General features: G+C 38.2%; 1 protein-coding gene across 8 annotated transcripts in view; it reads left to right on the top strand.

Annotated features, from left to right (window-relative positions):
* LOC127453002 (ubiquitin carboxyl-terminal hydrolase MINDY-3-like) overlaps positions 1–18,967 on the top strand; it is a 92,302-nt gene that overhangs the window by 49,887 nt on the left and 23,448 nt on the right. The window lies entirely within an intron of this gene.

Genomic DNA, 18,967 nt, shown 5'->3' with positions numbered 1-18,967 from the left:
ATAGTTATTAATTATTAAAATCAATAGAACATTGATGAGAATCAATGTTAGCTTTTTAAATCCTTTAAATCAACAGTTATCAAAGATAATCGTTAATTGTTAACATCGATGAAACATTAATTAAAATTAATACTAGCTTATTGATCATTCAAATTCAATCATCAAAGATAATTATCAATTATCAAAAATCAATAGAATATTAATAAGGATTAACATTGACGGGGCACCACCCTGAAATCAGGGACTAATAACCGAATAGTAAAACAGTCTCAATATTAGATTGTTTTCTTAGGAAAACCGACATCCGAAGAATATCGATTTTCGGGAGAAAAAAAACAATGAATGAAGGTTTGAATCCGAGTGCTGACATACCGTCAGCATGACACAGGTGTATACAAAACAAACCATAACACTTCTCTTTGTAATATAAACAAAGATTATTTATGCAGCAATATCAATTAATAATTAATACAATACAGTCAATAAACTTCCGACTTACAACTACAAACTAAACAGTGATATGATTAGATATGGAAATCAGAATAATCATATAACATATAAGGTGTGTGTGTGTGTGACAGTGTGTGTGTGTGTGTGTGATTAGTAGAGAGAGAGAGAGAGAGAGAGAGAGATGATTAAGTGACGGCCCTAAAGCCGATTTCGCGATAGCGGGAGAGAAAGCAGTGTTCATAACTCAGAGATGCGGTTTTACGAGCAGGGCTCATAAAAGTCCTGCGTTATTTGACTCTTTAATGGATGAACTCAGTTTCTGTCTCACCCGCGATGGCGAAAATGCACAACAGTCCAATTTGGCTGGACCACAATACAGCAAAACAAATTTGTGATAATTAATACCCTGAGTATTAATAATGAGCGGACATGGTGGTCCGTAAACTGTACAAGCAAAAACCTTGAAACACAAGAATAACACGCTATAATATTCTATCTCTGCCCAGACGTAAACCTCTTACTTGTATCGCATGAGGACACAGGTAGAATGTGTTTTCTTCCATCCTTTAACTTTGACCCGGTTCCTTGAGGCTCGGGTGATGACGGGAGGCCGTTTCCTCGCTCTGTCGGCGGGCAGTACGGCTGTTGATTCTCGGCGGGCTGGCGGAGAACTCAGAAATGTCGACTTGATTGAAGATGGAAGAGAAATCTTTAATCTCTTCACTTCTGTAGGCAAACGGATGAAGATGCGGATTGCTCGCCGGTCTCCTTCGGATCCATTAGAGTGTTCGGTTGAACACAGAGTAATCTCAACTCGTCCAGCGAGATGGAGATTGTATGGTTACAGTTTCAAGTCGGACATTACTTCCTTGTGCCACGAGGTTGCACCGGAGAGCAGAAAAACTCACGAAACATTTCAGAGGTATTTCAACTCCTGATGATGTCATGTTTGAGGGACGTTCTGTTGTGTGCCTCATCCAATAGGAGTTGAGAGTTCGATCCTTTAGTGAGCAAGGCTTCATGGATTTGTAGTCTGTTTTGGACTCCCTTTGTTTGATTTTGGCGCGATTTCTATCAGTAAGATTTACGACTTAGAAGGTGGGGGCTTGAGTTATGTTTTTACGACTGTGTTAGGCCTGCCTTTGTCTTCTATCTGAATACATGAGGCCCAACACTAATGAAAATAGAATTAATAATGTAAGATTTAATTTAAGTGCAACTATATCAAAACTACTATGCAAAAAAATTAAAAAAACAAAAAAATACCAAACCCTTGCATAGATGCAGCACAAGCCTATTTGTTAAATTCTTTTATGTCTACAGTCTTTTCTGAAGTTAGAATATTTCACAATGTACACTATATTGCCAAAAGTATTCGCTCACCCATCCAAATAATTGAATTCAGGTGTTCCAATCACTTCCATGGCCACAGGTGTATAAAATGAAGCACCTAGGCATGCAGACTGCTTCTACAAACATTTGTGAAAGAATGGGCCGCTCTCAGGAGCTCAGTGAATTCCAGCGTGGTACTGTGATAGGATGCCACCTGTGCAACAATCCAGTCGTGAAAGTTCCTCGCTACTAAATATTCCACAGTCAACTGTCAGTGGTATTATAACAAAGTGGAAGCGATTGGGAATGACAGCAACTCAGCCACGAAGTGGTAGGCCACGTAAAATGACAGAGCGGGGTCAGCGGATGCTGAGGCGCATAGTGCGCAGAGGTCGCCAACTTTCTGCAGAGTCAATCGCTACAGACCTCCAAAGTTCATGTGGCCTTCAGATTAGCTCAAGAACAGTGCATAGAGAGCTTCATGGAATGGGTTTCCATGGCCGAGCAGCTGCATCCAAGCCATACATCACCAAGTGCAATGCAAAGCGTCGGATGCAGTGGTGTAAAGCACGCCGCCACTGGACTCTAGAGCAGTGGAGACGTGTTCTCTGGAGTGACGAATCACGCTTCTCCATCTGGCAATCTGATGGACGAGTCTGAGTTTGGCGGTTGCCAGGAGAACGGTACTTGTCTGACTGCATTGTGCCAACTGTGAAGTTTGGTGGAGGGGGGATTATGGTGTGGGGTTATTTTTCAGGAGCTGGGCTTGGCCCCTTAGTTCCAGTGAAAGGAACTCTGAATGCTTCAGCATACCAAGAGATTTTGGACAATTCCATCCTCCCAACTTTGTGGGAACAGTTTGGGGATGGCCCCTTCCTGTTCCAACATGACTGCGCACCAGTGCACAAAGCAAGGTCCATAAAGACATGGATGAGCGAGTTTGGTGTGGAAGAACTTGACTGGCCTGCACAGAGTCCTGACCTCAACCCGATAGAGCACCTTTGGGATGAATTAGAATGAAGACTGCAAGCCAGGCCTTCTCGTCCAACATCAGTGTCTGACCTCACAAATGCGCTTCTGGAAGAATGGTCAAAAATTCCCATAAACACACTCCTAAACCTTGTGGAAAGCCTTCCCAGAAGAGTTGAAGCTGTTATAGCTGCAAAGGGTGGGCCGACGTCATATTAAACCCTATGGATTAAGAATGGGATGTCACTTAAGTTCATATGCATCTAAAGGCAGATGAGCGAATACTTTTGGCAATATAGTGTATGATTGTGCCTTTTTAAATATTTATGTATTTACACATTTATTACACTTACTACATTACTACATTTTGTAACATGTTTTTTTTTTTTATGCACTAGTTCGATTTACATTGAGTTTATATTGATATGTATAACAAGCGCTAAATGTGTACTGTCTCTTTAAGAGAATGTCTGCTCCGCAAGCAAGTAGGGTTGAGTGACCGCAGCACACATTAATGAGAGAGATGTTGCACGTTTTTTTATCCCCTCATCTGTGCAATGTATGATTAGAAAGAATTTTTCTTTATCTTTTTGATCACCAACTGACTGTAAATAACAGAAAAGATATTAAAAGGTACATTAAATGAAAATGGGTTGCCTGGGTCTCATTTTTGGATACAAAATACATGGAACGAAGCAAAAGGAAACTTTTACTTGCATATTGTGCATGACTTGCTTGTACAAATATTTATTGTACACGTTCTCAAATTCAAATCTACAAGCTTTCGAGTTTTGCAACACTTTTACCTTATAACAGACGTCCAACAGGAGCATCACTGGTCTAGAGACATGCTTTAAACGGCTTTTTTACAGTGAATGTTGTGAAAACAGTCTGGGGAAAAGTTTAAGCACAGTCAGAGTTGATGTCATTAAATGCAATGTCAGTGCCATTTCACGGCTGAACTAAAACAATTGTGAAAGCGTGATCACGACAGATCTGGACTCACTGCAGCCAAATAAGATACATTTCCTTCAGGGCACTCACTCATGAGACACAACACACCGTAAAAGAGGAATCCAGTTTCATTTTCACCAACTTCTTATTCAGTAAAAGGATTGCAGTGCTCAAGTTCTTCTTCACCACTACACAACTCAAGCTCTGGCGAGTAAAATCGGAATATTTACTCGCCAGTGGCTAATAAATGACATATTTTAGTCGCATATCGCAAAATTTGGTCGCATATGCAAGTGGTTTACTCACCATGTAGAGGGCTGCTGTGTTTCTACTGTACCTGTAGTACCGAGAACTAGGGCTGTCACTGTTACTCAATTTAATTTGATTACTCGATTAAAAAAATTCCTTGATTACAAAATTGCCAAATCAACTAATCGAAAATAAGGCAGAAGTGACGCAGCCCACGGACGAGGGTCCAAACACATAACGACAAGAGGTGTCAACTGTGTGAGAGCATTTCACTTTACATTTCAAAAACAATACAGGACCTAAAAAAAAAAAAAAACACACCACTTCAGCAATGCAACAGAACTTGAAAAGATGATATCCAGTTTTCACAGACCCGCTGACCACAGCATAATAAGTTCAGTCTGCATGCAATTTGCGGTGCTTCGTGCAGATGCGCGAGAGACATTGAGTTTTTTATTGCTGCGTGGGAGACGCTAAACTCAGCAAAATAACACATTGGAATGCAATCTAAACCTATATATCTGCAAAATCGTTTGCAATATAGGCTTTTATGAAGTAACAAAATAATGTCACAAAAAAGACGTCCTTCGGACTTGATTAAAATTACACACGCAGTTACGGATGCACAAACACATTCTGTTCAATAAATCTGACCGAATCCAGATGATCTAAGGTCATTTTCAGCAAATTATCATTTGAGTCCTGTTCTGTGTATATTAATTACCATTTAAATGTAAATGCGATCTTCCTTCTCATGTAAATTAGATTTCATGATGATTATGTTTAAATAATAGATCGCAATGCCCCACTTCAAATAATTATTTGATAGTTTACTGCCATTATCACAGGTACAACTCAATGTGGGAATCCAGAGAACTTTATTTACTGAATTAAACCGCAGGTCTTTATGCTGTCAGTCAAAGCTCAACTTGAGTCTGCTGTTAAAGCCACACAGCTGCATGCCTCACACCCCACAGACGCAATATAAAACTTTGGCTTACCTGAGGGAGCAATCGCTAGTCTCCCACATGTGAAATTATAAACCGTGTTTATTCAATAAGGAACTGAATATCCAGATGCTTAAGGGCATTTTACATGGTAAGTGACAAGCGACAAGCTTTCTCGATCTGCAGTATGTAGCACAAGCGCAACAATGTCTGCAACTGCTGCAGCCTACACGCTAAAGCCATTTTGATGGATTTACGCTAAAATCACATACCCAAAAGTAAGAGGTTATAACTTAAAAAAAAGACAAAATTGCAAAGAACATTAATTACATGGTATACATTTTTTGAAAATTTCAAAATTTAAGAAAATATATTTGGATCCTGCTCAGAGACTCATATGCTACAACACTGCTGACAAAACACCCAAAGCTAAAGTGTTAAAAATAAACTTTCAGTTATTATTCAGTTTGACATTATACTCTTTAGGCAGTAAGTATGGATGGTCAAAAAAAATTGCTTTGGTGTTGTTCTCCAACATGTCAACTATTCCAGAAAAAAATTGTTCATAGGACAAAGCAATCCAAGTTATAGAATATGAAACCATGGTTCCCAAGATGGACTTAGCACTACTGCTAATAGCTGCCAGGACACTCTTTGAGGAATTTCTCTGGATTTACATATCGTGTGATGTCAAGTGAGGGCTTGTTTGATTCAGGAATGCCTGCTGTAAGTTGTGATATCTCATTTTCTTTACTATGTGTATTTTTCATGAAGTAACAGAGGTGGACAGTAACGAAATACATTTACTTGAGTACTGTACTTAAGTACACTTTTTGAGTATCTGTACTTTACTTGAGTATTATTTTTTCTGGAAACTTGTGACTTTAACTTCACTACATTTGAAAGACAAATATCGTACTTTTCACTCCACTACATTTCTATGAAGGTCCTCGAGTAAGTCGTTACTATGTACCAGCTTTGAAAATCAGTGGATGATTTTTTTTTTCTTCTCTAAAACGTGATTGGTTTTTTGCAGGTGACAGACAGCCTATCAATAATCACTCTTGTAGGGTCACGTGTCGTGAAGTTCAATGATTTCCCAGCATTTTTTGAACACTGATCAGTTGGCAAAATGGAAGACGGCGGTTCCTTGGTGCAGTGCGCGCACCCATGACCATACTTAGAAAATATGTTCCAGTTTTCTGAAAATGTTAAAGATTTGTTTCGTTTTAAATGTTTGCTTTGTTTGCCTAAAACGAACCATATCACAGCCTTCAAAAACTCGTCGTCCAACCTGCGGAAGCATATTGAGGTATGTAAACTTTTAATTTCTTGTGAAAGCTTGAAATTATCTGTGCTTTATAGCTAAAGTTTCAGTATGAAGTATGATCGGTCGAAGGATTTTTTTTATGGATTTGCCCGCCAAGTTGCTATAGTCTTGTGGATACACCGCTAACGCATAGGTAAGGTTCGACAATACATTAGTTAGCATGCAAAAGCATGAATTCAAATGTAAATGAGCTTAACCTTGCATAATTATTATAGTTATGTGTAGAGCTGCACGATTAAATCATAAAAAGATCGGGGGCCTGGGTAGCTCAGTGGTAAAATACGCTGGCTACCACCACGGAGTTCGCTAGCTCGCTAGTTCGAATCCCAGGGTGTGCTGAGTGGCTCCAGCCAGGTCTCCTAAGCAACCAAATTGGCCAGGTTGCTAGGGAGGGTAGAGTCACATGGGGTAAACTCCTCGTGGTCGCTATAATGTGGTTTGTTCTCGGTGGGGCGCGTGGTGAGATGAGCGTGGATGGCGTGAAGCCTCCGCATGCGCTATGTCTCCGTGGCAACACACTCAACAAGCCACATGATAAGATGCGCAGGTTGACGGTCTCAGACGCGGAGGCAACTGGGATTTGTCCTCCACCACCCGGACTGAGGCGAATCACTACACGACCACAAGGACTTAAAAGCGCACTGGGAATTGGGCATTCCAAATTGGGAGAAAAAGGGGAAAAATCCCCCCAAAAAACAAATTGTGATCTCAATTCAAACACTCACACAATCTCTTTCCAAAATGATAACGATTCGCCTGTCTATTAAACCTTTGACAGAAATCATATTGGAAAATTCAAATCTGCATTGGTGCTGCCGCTGAGCCAGAGAGAGCAGTTATCATGTTCTGCCAGAGCTGTGTGAGAACACTACCATGCTGCTTTTGTGGGGGTGATTAGGAGTGTTAAAAAAATTAAGATGATTATGGCTGTCTGTTTTGTCAGTTCAGTTGTTTCATTTCTGTAGGTTTTGTAACATTCTAAAAGCTCTTTATTCCACAGATACTACAAGCTAGTCAGTGTATTCAGTAGGTTGCTTCAGAGGCATAAGGTATTGTATTACATACAACAATGCAACAATAATAAAACAGTGCGTTGACAAAGGAAATTTACTTTTGATACTTAAGTACTTTTAAACCAAGTACTTCTGTACTTTTACTTAAGTAAAAATCTGTCTTTACAACTTTCACTTGTAATGGAGTAATATTTGACCAGTAGTATCTGTACTTTCACTCAAGTAATGGAGTTGTGTACTTTGTCCACCTCTGTGAAGTAATAAATCAAAATGTGACGGAAATGGTGTTTATCCTTTTTTAAAGATACATGTGGATTTCACACGCTAATACTCACTGTAGTTTGGTCTCTGAATGAAACAAATTTGCTTGTTATATTCTACTAATCAAGACCTTTCCAAAGATATATAACACATGGCTGTGTGATCATTTTTACTGTTTATATATATATATATATATTTATGATTGTTGTGATCACAAATTTGTGATTTTTTTTTAAATGGAACACTTCTAATTTATCAGCAGATTTAAAAGCAGTATTTTAGAATTGGTCAGATAAGCTATATTCATTGTAAAAATAAGAGTCAAAGCTTTAAAACGACACATATTTTGTGCAGATCAAGCAAGTGGTTGTTGAGTAATACCATAATATATTTTTTATTTTGATCATCACCCCCTAGAGGGCCCAGTACTGGGTCGCTTCAGGTTTAAGAGGTTAAATAGGCTTAAGAAGTGTGTTCATTAGCACATTTTTGCTGTGGTATCGAAATTGGTATCGAGAACCATGAAATTTCCCTGGTATCGGTACCGACTACTGAAATTTTGGTATCGTGACAACACTACTATGGGGAACTAATTGGGAGTACTCTTACATATAAAGAAACCAAAAACTCTAACTGCACATTATTTCATTATATGAAAATAACCAGTCTGCTGAATGTGGCAGCAAAATTAACAGTAATTCCAGTGAAAGTCTTCAGTAGAAAAGAAGCCATTTTTCTTTTACAATTTTTTTTTTTTTGTTTTGTTTTTTTTTGTTTTTTTTTTTATCAACTTCTATCTGGACTTGTAAATTATTTCCGATCTCTTTTTTTGTTCACTTTAGTTGTAATAGGATATCAGTCCACTTTTCAATCATATCGTAATTTTTTTTTTAAACCCAGTCAACTTAAATTTGTTTTTATTTTTATAATTTGTTAAATTACAAATGTACTTTGTTTTTATTGTAATTTGTGAAATAATAATAATAATAATTAAATGTCATTATACAGTAGAGATGCATTTCGTAATTTCTTATAGCTTTTAGTTTGGCTCTGCTTTTATTTTGAATGACTGCTCCAGGAAGACTCCAGAATAGTGTTTGTTCACTTTTCAACATCCAGTAAAATACGCATCTGGTGCCATTCTCAATTAAAGTTATAAGCGAACTAATCTATTGAGCATCTATATCTGAGATGAAGTTTGTGTGGAGCACCCACTTATTGCTTCGGGAAAGCACACTGCGCATACTGTAAACAATATTTATTTATTAAACACAGCCTTTCACAGTTCACAAAGCTTCAAGTGTCTTTGAACAAAATGCACACAAACAAAATATAATGAGTTAGATGGACTATTTTAATGATGCTTTAAAGGTTCTTTTATGTCATTCTTTGAACTTGACGTTAACATCCAAAACTAACATATGGTATCGGATTTGGATCGGGTTCGCCGACGATACCCGATTGGGGTTCAAAATGTCAGTATCGGAGCTGATAGCAATCCAGGTTACGGATCGGTGCATCCCTGATTTGCAAGCATGTTGTGATCCTGTCCATCTGACCAGCAAAACATTCTGCTTCATCCACTTTTCCTACGAGAACCACAATGACTGCCCGATGTAGATTTTTTTCATTTGGCAGAGGAAAGACACCTTAAGAAATAGTTTACCCAAAAATTAAAATGTGGTCATCATACCATCATTCCAAACCCATATGACTTTCATAGAAATTATTCCTTTTTTGTTCCACTGAAGAATGAATGTTTACACTGCTGTTTTCCTTACACCGAAAGCATACTGTGACCATGGGCTGTCAAGCTCAATAAAGGACAAAAAAAGCACCAAATGAATGTGTATGCACAAATGAGATTTTGAGAGCTACCACAGAGGGCAAGATTCTCAGTGAATAGCATCTTCAATTTTGGTCTGTTCCTCAACACAAATTTATTGCAGTATATGGGTTCAAAAGACATGGAAAATAGTGTATGAGGCGTATGGTAGTGGTGGGCTCATCCAACAAAGCTTTGAAACCTTTAAGAATCTTTTGTTTTGAACCAGCGCTGCAAAGCGGACATCAAACAGGCAAAGCCATAAGATTTTAGCAAATTGTGCTTTATTACATCATACTGGTTTTAAGCATTTTGAAATGTTATTAGTTTGATGCTTGGCTGTGCTGGTCCCACAGTTAACCTCTGAATCAGTGTCACAACAAAGAGACATGGCCCAACCAGTCTCTTTGTTGACTTTGATTCTTCTGATTTGATGAATCTGCAGTTTATCTTGGACTTAGGTTTTTTTTTTTTTTTTTTTTTCAGCCCATAAATTAAGAAAATGTGGTAGTCATGTGACATACTTTGGCCTTTAAATCCCTGTTTGTTCTTTATAATTTACACCCTGATGAAGGCTTTTTACCCACGGCACTTTGTCTTTTTAAATATAGTAGCCCAATTGCGGCTTAATTAAGGCTTTTTATCTTTATGCTATACCCCATGAGTGCCTTGGATTTGTTTTTCCTTCATGAATACCTAAACCTTCTCCAAAAATTACACACCTTGAAGCAGCTTTCTTGTTTTTAAGAAAAAGGTAATTAGAAGGCTTAGAACGACAATGGCTTTACCTTTTAAATTGTGTCAGCTTGTTTCTATTTAGAGACCATTTCTATGGAGCTGTAAAAATAATCTTTCATAAAGAGTTCATGGCAGATGTCCCTTTCCATTACCCTAAACCTTTCATAAATGTGTGCTTTGATTATTAGCACCCCTCCATTGCTCTTTGTCTCGGCACTGCTGAGCTATGTGCTCCTGATGGAAGTAAAAACTAACAAATACTTTTCATTACTTGAGGAATGAGGGTTTATTTAACTCCACTTGGCCTTTTGCAAGTGCTCCGAATGTCTTATTTCATTTTGACTACCTGCCATTCGACTGGGGAAATGTGTCTGGTGTGTGTGTGTCTGTGATTATGCTGTTAATGTTCTTTAGGTGAACATGGTCCAGCTGCGACTTCTCCTAGTTGTCATTTATTTTCTCCATACTCTTGTGCCCCATTTTTTCATTTTGGTTTTGTTTCTTTTTTCCTCTTCTCCTCTAATGCTCTGTCCCGCTGTCTCTGTATGACTGTGAGCTGTATATTTACTCTATGAAATACGAGATATTTGTGAGTGTTGCACTGAAACCATACTGTGAAAATACACAGCCTGTGTTTGTTCACTATTCCATGACTGTGTTGTGTGTGTGTTCATTGCGAATGTACTGTATGTTCTCTTCAATTGCAATAAGTACTGTGCACATAGCATATGTTACATTTTTTACAAATCTGTAAGTATGACCTTTATTAATAGTGACCTTACCTTAGTAAGCACCACTAATAACTCTGTGTGTGTGTGTGTGTGTGTGTGTGTGAGAGAGAGAGAGAGAGAGAGAGAGAGAGAGAGCTGCATTGTCTAAGTCTCAACTGTTAAGGGTTGATTTTTGATTGGCCTTCATGTGAAAACACTGTAATTAAAAACAGTAGCGCTCTTGCAAACACTCCTCTTGCTCTTATTATGCTCCATGTTCAAAGACTATTTAAGAATTCCCATGCAGTGCATTGATAACCTTACCTAAACATAGTCCCATCATATAGAACAGATCTGACCATTGGTCACCATTCAGGTCACCATGAGAACCAGTTAACCCTTTATTCCCCTGTCTCCTTTATTGCCAAGTATGCTTACACACACAAGGAATTTGTCATGGTGACAGAAGCTTCCAGTTGGTGCTGCAACTAATGATTATTTTGATAATCGATTAATCTAGCGATTATTAGAATGATTATTCAGTGATTATTGCAACAGTTAATCATTAGCTCTAAACCAATTATTCAGCTTGTGCCCCAACTTAAAAGGTTGTATTAAATGTACTTACTAACAATAAAGAGGACAAAATTATCTTTTAAAAATACCTCTAAATGACATTCCCTGAATTAAAGGGAAAAAATACTTTTTATTAAGTTTAATTCAATAAAGAAATTCACTGCAAAAAATTCTATTGTTATCGTGTGCTTTTGTCTTGTTTTCCATTTAAAATTGTCTAAAAATCCTTAAAACAAGATACATTTACTTGAGAAGCAACATATATGTATCTTGACTTGTTGACCCCTCTCCAAACATAGCGCTTATGGTTGTGACCACAAAGCTCTATTTTGGTCTCGTCACTCCAAATTACAGTGTGCCAGAAGCTGTGAGGCTTGTCAAGGTGTTGTCGGGCATATTGTAACCGGGTTTTTTTGTGGCATTGGCTTCTTTCTGGCAACTCAACCATGCAGCTAATTTTTGTTCAGGTATTGTCGTATTGTGCTCCTTGAAACAACCACACCGTCTTTTTCCAGAGCAGCCTGTATTTCTCCTGAGGTTACCTGTGGGTTTTTCTTTGTATCCCGAACAATTCTTCTGGCAGTTGTGGCTGAAATCTTTCTTGGTCTACCTGACCTTGGCTTGGTGTCAAGAGATCCCCAAATTTTCCACTTCTTAATAAGTGATTGAACAGTACTGACTGGCATTTTCAAGGCTTTGGATATCTTTTCATATCCTTTTCCATCTTTATAAAGTTCCATTACCTTGTTACGCAGGTCTTTTGACAGGTCTTTTCTGCTCCCCATGGCTCAGTATCTAGCCTGCTCAGTGCATCCACGTGAGAGCTAACAAACTCATTGACTATTTATACACAGACACTAATTGCAATTTAAAAAGCCACATTTAAAAAACTTGCAATTAAACTAATTGCAAGTTTAATTGCCATTTAAACCTGTGTGTGTCACCTTGTGTGTCTGTAACAAGGTCAAACATTCAAGGGTATGTAAACTTTTGATCAGGGCCATTTGGGTGATTTCTGTTACCATTATGATTTAAAAAGGAGCCAAACAACTATGTGATAATAAATGGCTTCATATGATCACTATCCTTAAATAAAAGACGGCATGATCAGTCATATTTTCAAAATCAATGCCAAAATTTCACAATTTCTGCCAGGGTATGCAAACTTTTAAGCACAACTGTAAGTGTATTTTTTTCACTTTGTTATACTTCTGTGAGTGCAGTAAAGACAAAATATACTTGTATTCAAGATCTGTTCTCTAAAAGCAAATCTAATTATCTTGTATCTTTTTTTTTTTTTTTTTTTTAAGATTTTTAGATATTTTAAAATATTTGTATTTTTAATATTATATTCAACATTCTCAGATAACAATTTTTTCTTCTGCAGTATAGCTGCTAAAGAAAATATACGTTGTTTTAAAGGAGCTTTAGATATTTATATTGGAAAACGATCCAAAACAAAAACAAGTCAAAAAGTATTTTGTTGCAGTGTATAATGGGGCGAAGACTAACTCACAAAAAAACAAACTCTCTCTTATTAAAAAAGCTGCGTATTGCCGATTTTCTTCACGATAAGAAATGCACAGTGACATATATTATGATTCAGTAAGTTGCGAGCCATTATGTTATAATATAGCTGCATTAAGCGTGTGCGCTCGAGAGAAGAGTGTCCCCGTGACAGAGTGTTCATCAGCCAGACTCACAGAGAAATGCCATTTTCGGAGTTTATAGTTATTTACATGATCTGCTTCCGTATTATTTGAACTTTAATAAACCTATAACACATTAAATATAACTGCATTTAAAAATGTAACGTCAGGGTGTTTCCTTTAAAGATGCTCAACACATAAGTTTTGCTTCAGTGGAGTGGGAGCTCCACTTATTCCACAACGAGAGTGCTTCTGTATTTACTTATTTTGTATTTTTGCATTATAATTCCCTCATACTTTACGATCTACATCATCTGAAGCTGTTTCGAAAGTTTAGAGTGCATCTGGACTGTAGGCTGTGTAATTCTTCCTCTCCTCAGTCAGGCACGAACCGCAGTGCTGCTGTCGCGAGTCATCATTAGAATTTAAGGTGATCTGAATTTATGTTAAATGAGATCAAACGACTATTCGACAATGAAAATTTTTGTCAATGTTTTATTGTCGACCTTGTCGATAACGTCGACTAATTGTTTCAGCCCTAATTCCAGTGCAAGAGAATGCAATGTATAAACACATATACAAACATATACATTTAAATATATATACATATAGTGACATGATAAAATAATAAAAAAAAGATATAACAGATAAGAAAAGAGAAATATACAGTAGTGCAATAATGTTGTTAGAATATTTTATATACAGATATACAGTTTGTGCAGGTGATGTAATGTATTGAAGAAGAGGTAGGATATGTTAAAGAATATAAATGAAATATGGATATAAGTAAGAATGGATGGATTGAGTATTTCACATGGTTGTATTGACCAAAGGAAAGTATTTGGGGGCAGTTTTAACTAGAGCCCAACCGATATGGGATTTTTGAGACCGATACCGATTTTAGAGAGGGAACATTAACAGATTACCGATATGGTGGTCGATATATTTAATTTCTGAGTTGGAATGAAAACAGACCTTTTCTATGTGGATTTTGCACCGATATGACTATGCAAATGTACTCAGAAGGCTGCTTTCTTAAACAAATATTTTTAGCAAAGAATATTTGACATTATTATTATACATTGTCAACAAATTCTAGAAATGAGCACTGAGAAAATAAAGAAATAAAAATACAATAAATAGCAAAATAAACATCAGTACTGTATGTTTAGTATCAGTCAACTGCTGACCATTAAAATAAAGAATAAATAAAAAAAAAAAAATAGTTAAATAAACCTCAGTACTGTTTAGTATCAGTCAAATGCTGACCATTAAAATAAAGAATAAATAAAAATAAAATAAATAGCTAAATAAACATCAGTACTATATGATTAGTATCAGTCAAATGCTGACCATTAAAATAAAAGAATAAATAAAAATAAAACAAATAGTTAAATAAACATCAGTACTGTTTAGTATCAGTCAAATGCTGACTATATTAATACTGCCGAGTCAACAGCGGCAGCCGTGTTACACCATATTCTGCTATACAAGTTCAGGGGAAACTTTCAACGGTGGAAAATCAGACTTTTAAATATTACATTTTATAAATGACATGACTGGAATTGTTCGGTTGCAGGGGGTACCAAACTGTGAATCCTAAACAAAATAGTTTGGTGAATACATTTTTACACATTAGCTTCCACATTAGATGGACGTTGTTTATTTTACTTTCCAGCATTGTGTCTCACCAACTAGGTAATAACATAGCGTGAAATCAACACTCAACAGACACAATCCACCAGGAACCTGTTGTCTGCTGAGCTGCAAAAAGATGCTCTGATGTTTACCTTTCAATCTGTTACATTATTGACTGCACTGACAAATTATAGCTGGCTAACAGCAAACAGACATGAGTGACATGGTTGTCAGGGACATGGTTAACATTATATTAGTTATATTGAAAAGGGAAAATGATGGGGTCATTATTTAAGTTTCCAGTATGTATTTAACAGACTAGTTAACAACTTACTGTGATGACACCACTGAACTCCGCCCTGTCTGGAGAGCCACCGTCAGTTCAGCTCTGTAAACAATGGATTCGGAGTGCGCTTTGCTGGACAAACTACATAATGACACCAATTCTAAAGCATTGTTTTCTGCATTATATGTTCTGAAAAGTTTTCATATTGGCGCATATTGGTAAAATATATACTGATACTGATATATCGGTGAAAGGCTAATATCGGCCGACCGATATATCGGTTGGGCACTAGTTTTAACTGTTCATGAGGTGAATGGCCTGAGGGAAAAAACTGTTCCTGTGCCTGGGTGTTCTGGTGCTCAGTGCTCTGTAGCACCGACCAGAGGGCAACAGTTCATAGAGGAAGTGTGCTGGGTGAATGGGGTCAAGAGTGATTTTACCAGGCCTTTTCATCACTCTGGATGTGTACAGTTCTAGCAGGGTGGGTAGGGGAGCTCCAATAATCCTCTCAGCAGTCCGAACTATCCTTTGAAGTCTTCTGATGTCTGACTTGGTAGCTGAACCAAACCAGACACTTATAGCAGAGGACAGACTCAATGACTGCTGAGTAGAACTGTATCAGCAGCACCTGTGGCAGGTTGAACTTCCTCAACTGGCGAGGAAGTACAACCTCTACTGGGCCTTTTTTCAAAATGTGGGTCTCCCACTTCAGGTCCTGAGAGATGGTAATGCCCAGGAACCTGAATGATTCCACTGCTGTCACAGTGCTGTTCAGAATGGTGAGTGGGGTTAATGTTGGGGTGTTCCTCCTAAAGTTCACTATCATCTCCACTGTTTTAAGCATGTTCAGCTCCAGGTTGTTTCGTCTGCACCAGACGGCCAACTGTTCAACCTCCCTTCTGTATGCAGACTCATTGTCATCTTGGATGAGGCCAGTGACTGTAGTGTCGTCTGCAAACTTCAGGAGCTTGACAGAGAGGGGTCCTTGACGGTGAAGTCATTTGTGTAGAGGGAGAAAAGTAGTGGGGAGAGCACACATCCCTGGGGGGCACCAGTGCTGATTTTACATGTGCTGGAGGTGAATTTCCCCATTCTAACTAGCTGCTGCCTATCTGACAGAAAGCTGGTGATCCACTGACAGATAGAGCCAGGAACAGAGAGCTGGGTTAATTTAGTCCATAGGAGAGTGGGGTTGATGGTGTTAAAATCCGAAGTATCCTTGCATAAGTCCCTGGTCTGTCTAGATGTTGAAGTATTTAATGCAGTCCAGTATTGACTGCATCATCCACAGACCTCTTTGCTCTATAAGCAAATTGAAGGGGATCCAGAAAAAGTTCAGTGATGTCCTTCACGTGGGCCAACACCAGTCTGTCAAAAGACTTCATGACCACAGTCGTCAGAGCGACAGTTCTGTAGTCATTAAGTTCTTTGTTCTTGGGTTTCTCGGGACGGGGATGATTGTGGAGTGTTTGAAACAGCAGGGAACTTCACACTGCTTCAGTGATCTGTTGAAGATATGTGGGAAGATGGGGGGCCAGCTGGTCAGCACAGGATTTTAGACAAGTGTGTGAAACATCAAATAAGCCCTGTGCTTTTCTTGTATTCTGTTTCCGGAAGACCCGGCACACATCCTCTTCACAGATCTTAAGTGCATGTTGAGTAGCAGGAGAAGGGAGGAATGTGGTGGCAGGAGGTGTAAATGTTTGTGTGATGTGAAGGTCGGAGTCGGACATTTCAAATCTATAGTAAAACACATTCAGGTCATTAACCAGTTGTTGATTCCCTACAGTGTTGGGGGATGGTGTCTTGTATTTGGTAAAGTCTTTCGGCCTCTCCACACTGATGCACAAAACTGTTTTTTTCAGCTTTTTAGAATAGCTTCTTTTAGCCACTCTAATCTCCTTTGTCAGTCTGTATTTGGCCTGATTGTACAAGATTTTATCCCCACTTCTGTAAGCATCCTCTTTTGCCTGACGAAGCTGCCTGAGTTTTGCTGTAAACCATGATTTGTCGTTGCTGTATGTTAAGTCCTAGTAGGAATGCACATGTCCTCACAGAAACTGATGTATGATGTCACAGTATCTGTGAGCACGTCCAGGTCTGTGGCTGCAGCTTCAAAAACACTCCAATCAGTGCAGTCAAAGCAGGCTTGTAGTTCCAGCTCTGCTTCATTGGTCCATCTTTTTACAGTCTTTACTACAGGTTTAGCTGATTTTAGTTTCTGCCTGTAGGTCAGAAGAAGATGAACCAGACAGTGATCAGAGAGTCCTAAAGCTGCACGTGGAACAGAGCAATATGCATCCGCTATTGTTGTTTAGCAATGATCCAGTGTATTTCTGTCTCTGGTGGGGCATGTAATGTGCTGTCTGTATTTGGGCAGTTCAAGTGTGAGATTTGCCTTGTTAAAATCTCCAAGAATAATAATAATTGAGTCTGGGTGTTGTTGCTCTGTGTCTGTGATCTGATCAGCCAGCTCTTGCAGTGCTGCATTCACACATGTGTGTGGAGGAATATAGACACTCACAAGGATATACAAGGAAAGAAAGGCTTACAGTTTATGAAGAGCGCTTCTAAATTTGGACAGCATGAATGAATGTGTGTGTATGAAAGACAGATGGAGAGAGTGAGTTCACACAGTGAAGAGGTTCAAAAGAGTTTGGATCACTAAAACTCTGTTCCTAACCTAATGATCCATCTCAGTGACTTCATAGGCATCAGCCTTCTTCGGCCAGAATCCTATAACCCTAAGTGACATATTTGAAATGCTCTATGAAGGGATTCATTAGATATGTAACTCAACACATTGGCATGTAACAGAAAACTCTGTAAAGTAATGAACTTTGTTAAGCTGTACTTGGTTCAATTGTGCATGCTGACTCTGCATTTTCCCAGCTTGATTCAGTTTTGCACACATACACACACACACACACACACACACACAGATGTGTTTGTTGTCCCTCTGGCAACATGTGCTAATGGGGCAGTGATCCTGCTGTAACTCAAACATGAGCACACATATGGATCTTGGTTTGTTTTCTGTTAATCAGCGAAGTTTGCAGTCTGTTTTTGAGTTTGTGCGTGTTAGAGGGAGATTGAAGAAGATTGTTTTCATTAGATGGTCTGTTGGATTGTTTGTCATTTTATGAATTTATCTCCAGATCAGTTACAAAACTAACCCCCCCACACACATACTGTATAGAATCGCATAATTGCGCACTCTTCATTGCATTTCTTTCACAAACACACACACGCCAAAAAATTGAGGAAAGTACAGTTCAGGTAAATATTTTTTGGTTTTTATTGCCATGTGTTTCAGAAATGATCCTTAAAACATATTGCATCATTGGGTCATGCCTCCCAAGCATGATTGTGTGAATGTTCTCAATTTCAGCACTTTTGCACCAGCCACTCAGTTCCAGCTAGCAGGAAAGATACAGGGAAATTAGTTTTGTGTGGATATAAAAATAAACACTGTATAACAGTGTGTGGCGCAATCAATATACAAGAAATAATGGACAAGCTGTTAGCAGGGCTGCTATGTTATTTGAGGGTAACAAACCATGGTGTTATGTATAGTGTTTGATAGATGTAAATTGCGACAGAAAAGTTAAAGGTGAAGTGTGTAATTTCTTCGCCATTTGCAGCACCAAACGGAAAAACTTTGTTTATAAATTAAAGTTAATCAAGACAAACTTTGATGCTGGCTTGACAAAGCTTTCTCTGAAAATGTAAAATAGTTCTGGATATTTAATGTCAGATGAACCCCATTTGAACATTCTTTAAATAGAAATCTGTGTTTTTTAGCCACATTGATCATCCAATAGGAAAACCTCTATTGGCACCAGTGGTCTCTACGATCAACTTAAACTTGCGATGCTTTTGGGAAACGCAGCCCTGATCAGTTAGAAAAGACACAGACATGACACAATAAATAAGAACAGTATGAAGGTCTTAGCTGAGTTTAATGGATATAGGAGGAGTTAGAGTTAGAAATTTTGATCTTGGTTTATTGATTTTGGAAAAACCCAAAACCATGTCTG

This window comes from Myxocyprinus asiaticus, chromosome 15, assembly GCF_019703515.2.
Source record: "Myxocyprinus asiaticus isolate MX2 ecotype Aquarium Trade chromosome 15, UBuf_Myxa_2, whole genome shotgun sequence".
In the NCBI taxonomy this organism is placed as follows: domain Eukaryota; kingdom Metazoa; phylum Chordata; class Actinopteri; order Cypriniformes; family Catostomidae; genus Myxocyprinus; species Myxocyprinus asiaticus.
Note: the sequence above shows the minus strand (reverse complement) of the source record. Positions and strands in the feature narration are given on the sequence as shown.